Raw genomic sequence first — 4,765 nt, 5'->3', positions numbered from 1 at the left:
GTAGAGAGAATGCCGATTTTGGTTACACTTTTCAAAGCTACTCATTTCTTACTATTTCATCCCACCAGCTATCAGCTTGGGCATTAGCCTCCTCATCGGTGCTACTCCGGGACCCAAGAATGTTAGTAGAAAATTAAGGTCAGTTGGAGGCCTGGTCACTGGGTAAAGGGGCTTGCTGCACAGGCCTAGCAAGCTGAGAACCAGTTTCACAGCTGTCCTCTGATCTCCACAAATGTGCATGCGCCACCTACACGCACCATACACACCATAAGAAGAAGGATTCAAAACGCCTGACAGCCCTATGTGGAACCGTACACCAAGCAATGTGCTGTGATTTGAAGAAGCATAGACCGATTCATATTTTTCTTTGTAAACTCAGACTTTGAGACCAGATGCATCCATGGGTCGCCTGTGCTTTAGGATGCCCTAGTTTCTTTTCTTCTGCTGCTATAAAAGACTCTGAACAAAAGCAACCGAAGGGAGGAAGGGGTTGATTTCATCTCGCGGGGTATAGAGGATTACTGATAAAAGCTGGGTAAGGAACCTGAATCAGAAACCAAGGAAGACCTCTGCTTGCTCCCAGGCTTAGACATAGCTAGACTAGCTCTCTTACATAAACCACGAACACATGTCCAGAGGATTGTACCCTCATCCATCAAGTAGACAATGCCCCCACAAAGGTACATAGGGCAGCCTGATCTGAGCAAAGCTTCAGTTGAGACTCCTTCTGAGAGGACTCTAGGCTGGGTAAAGCTGACTGTCGGATATTATTATGGGGTGTGCTACGTTTGCTTCTGCTGTGGAACATTTGTTTAATGTTGCAAAGATATGTTGCATTGATTTTTGTTGCATTTGTTTAATTCTGTGAAGCTGTAATTCTTTTTCTGTCTGTACCCGATGGACTCATAAAGAACACAGTGGCCGCAAACAAACAAACAAACAAACAAAACCCACCTGACAGCAACCTCTGACCACCACTGGTGCACGCATGACCAAGCCCATCAGCACAGATGTGTACACACACTCTTACACCGAACACACACACATATGAGGGTGGGCCAGTGAGACATCTCAGACATAAGGGCACTTACCACCAAGCCTGACCACCTGTGCTCAATTCCAAAGTCCACAAAGTGGAAGGAGAGAACCAACTCACCCAAGCTGTCCTCCAATTCAAGTGTTCATGCTTACACATATAAAGACATAAAATGTAAAAAAGAGAAGAAAAGAAAACAAAAAAAGAAAACTGCAAGGGTCACGAGGTCAGAAGGCTGTAAGAGCCAAGACCTCAAGTTGACTTTGCATTTGCTTACTCAATACATGGCAAGTCACTAAATTTTCTGAGTTTGTTATTTCCTGTATAAAATGGAGATTAAAAACTATTATAAGATCACGGTCTGGCACGCACCATATAACACCATAAAACAAGTGTATTTTACTAAAATAAATAGAAGCTAGGTCACGTGGTGGGGTGTGTTTGTGATCCCAGCCTTCAAAGACAGAGGCAGAACAATGGCAAGCTCAGGACTAGCCTGGGCTACACAATGAGAGCCTGTACAGAAAATAAAAATAAATAAAAGCAAATTATATAGAGACTCCACAGATACAGAGGATATATGTAGACATTGGATTTTAGTGGTTTCTAGGATTGATATAACAAAGTATCACAAACTCGGTGGCTTAAAACCACAGAAATTGTTTATTCATTTTGTTGTGGTATTTCAGGAGACCAAAAGTTCACAATCAAGGTCAGCAGAATTGATTTTGGGGGGGTTGGGGGGCAAGTGTCAAACAATGGACCTACTCTAGTTCTCTTTAAGCATCTTGACATTTATGTCTAGGTTGGTGGCAGCAGCTTCAAATCTCATCTGGTGTTTATTTCTGAGACATAGACCCATGTAGCCCAGGCTGGCCTTTAACTGGCATTGTAGCAGAAGCTGGTTTTGAACTCCTGGTCCTCCTGCCTCTGTCTGTCTCCCAGGTTCTAGTATTACAGTATGAAACAATACATTCAGCTCTAATTTCTACTTCTGTTGCCTGGTGTTCTCCTTGTTTGCCATTGAGTATTGTTTCCTCCTCCTCCTCTTCCTCCTCTTCTTCCTCCTTTTCCTCCAACTGTTTCTTCAACTCTGCAGGGTTTTCCACAACAAACATCTCTCACTATGTAGCCCTAGCTGTCCTGAAATTCACGATGTCTGCACATCAGACTGGCTTCAAACTCACAGAGATCTTCCTGCCTCTGCCTCCTGAGTGGTGAGATGAAAGGCATATGCCCGCACATCTAACTATCCTCTTTTCCCTATAGAACAGATATCATGCCTGATTTAGTAGTCACCTGTAGGGCCCATAGGTCTACCCCTCCTCCCAGCGTTCATATTGAAGATAGCTTGAAGTTTCTGGCAAAACATCTTGATTGTTCTGGTGTTCGCTCTGCACGCCCTGGTGGTTAGCTACAGGGGAGTTGTTTTCCCTGTCTTGAGCCTGGTAATTTTCCACGTGCCTGGGGGATTTCCACTGTGCAGCAATTAGGTATATAAGGCCTTCTCTAAGCTTGAATAAACAGCATTCTGCATTCTCTCTTCACGGATGACCCACGCCTCTTGTGTTGCTTAATCTCCAGGCCCTTGGCCAGCTCGCGAACCGTCCCATAGCGCTGGCGCTACAGTCACGCTACAGTAGTGTGGCTTCAATGTTAATTACACTTGCAAGGATCTCGTGGGGATATAGCTAAGTGATAGGTTGGTTGCTTAACATGTACAAGGCCCTGTGTTCAATCCCCAGTACCACCAAAACAAGCAATGACCTCATTTCCACACAGGGTCACCTCTGGATCCTAGTTAGGGGTCACTGCTGTGAAGAGACATCATGACCACAGCAACTCTTATAAGAAAAGCATTTAATAGAGGCTTGCTGACAAATCCAGAGGTTTAGTCCATTATTGTCATTACAGGAAGCATGACAGGACACAGGCAGACATGATGCCGGATAAGGAGCGGAGAATTCTACATCCTGACAGGCTGGCAGCAAGAAGAGACAGACACTGGACTTGGCTTGGGTGACACACTTCCTCCAAGAAGGCCACACTTCCTGATAGTGCCATTCCCTGGTGACCAAGTATTCAAACGCAAGAGTCTATGGAGGCCATTCTTATTCAACCCACGGCACCCTGAGTTCCAGGCTGAAATTAATTTTGAAGGGATTCTACTGAACTTTGTTTAAGAAATACGTTGTTAGCATATCTTTTTTAAAAATACTCATTAGCCAGGCAGTGGTGGCGCATGCCTTTAATCCCAGCACTCAGGAGGCAGAGGCAGGCGGATCTCTGGGAGTTCGAGGCCAGCCTGGTCTACAGAGCTAGTTCTAGGGCACCCAAGGGTACCAAAGAAACCCTGTCTCAAAAAAACAAAACATAAAACACACAACAAAAGAAGGGAAAAGTTACTCTTTGATGTTATCATACAAGTATATAGTGAATTTTAGTCCTTTTTTGCCACCACTGACTTGTCTTATTCCCTCCTCCCATGGAAACATTTCTTCCCTTTCCAGCCCTCCCCCCTTTTGTGCCTTTGTGTGTGACCACTGAGTTTAACTGGGTTGCTGTGTGAGATGGGCGAGGGTTTCTTTGCCGGAGCATGGACAACTTCTAAGTGACTAGACCACTGAGGAATAGGGGTGCTCCTTTCCCCAGTAACTGATAATGGTCCCTCAGGGAGGGGTGGGGCCCCAGAAGTCCCTCCCCCCTCTCCTGATGAAATGATAGTGGATGTCATCTTCAGCAGGTCTTATGCGGATGACCACAGTTGCAGTGAGTTCATAAGCTTATCAGCCAGGTTATGTCCAGAAGACGCCATTTTGCAGCCTCTCCCCCAACCTCTGGCTCTTACGATCTTCCCAGTCCTCTCGTACCACATTCCCTGAGTCTCAGGGTTGGGTGTGACACTCATGTCCCATTTAGGGCCCAGCACACCATAGTCTTATTCTCTATCCTTTGGCCGGCGGCAACTCTGTACTAACTACCATAGTCCATTGCGAAGGAAACTTCGCTGATATTCTCTGACGACGGGCAAGAGCTGCACGAAGCAATGAGGAGATGAGAACTGAGAAGACAGTTTGGATATCTTCCTTTTTTTTTTTTTTTTTGTCTGAGACAGGATCTATAAGTAGCTCTGGCTATCTCAGAACTCCTAAGTAGTCCAGAATGGCCTTGAACTCCTCCCTCCGGAGTGCTGGGACTAAATTATCATTTCACTCAGCGGCATGCTGGGTGTTCTCTGTAGAGCCGCTTGCATCATTCTGAGTCTGCTTCTGGCCAAGATTTCTCCACACCTCCTTCTTTAGTGCCAAGATGAATGATTGACCGTGACTGCTGCCTCACGTTCACAGAAACGCTAACCAGATGGCACTGTTGCTCGGTGCCTGGCCTTTCCGTGCCTGGTGTTTCTGTGCCTGGCATTTCGGTTGTCATCAGCTCTGTAATCGTTTGTCACCGTACTTGTAAAAATAACTGTTGAAGCCAGGTGTGGTGAGACACAACTTTTCCTTTTTCCTTTTGGCTTTTTGAGACAGGTGGAACTCACTCTGTAGATCAGGCTAGCCTCAAACTCAGAGATCTGCCTGCCTCTGCCATCCAAGTGTAAGGATTAAAAAGTGTGCCCCTACCGTCCTGCTGCGAATTAGCTCAATATGGGAGATAACCAGGCCAGCGCTTGTACTGCCACCATCCTCCGTTCTGAGCTGCTCACTCTGGCCTTGAACTCAGAAAAGT

This window comes from Alexandromys fortis, unplaced genomic scaffold (genome assembly GCF_014885135.2).
Source record: "Alexandromys fortis isolate MF-2015 unplaced genomic scaffold, M_Fortis_MF-2015_v1.1 scaffold_309, whole genome shotgun sequence".
Classification (NCBI taxonomy): Eukaryota; Metazoa; Chordata; class Mammalia; order Rodentia; family Cricetidae; genus Alexandromys; species Alexandromys fortis.
The sequence above is the reverse complement of the archived record's forward strand: the minus strand, read 5'-3'. Positions refer to the sequence as shown.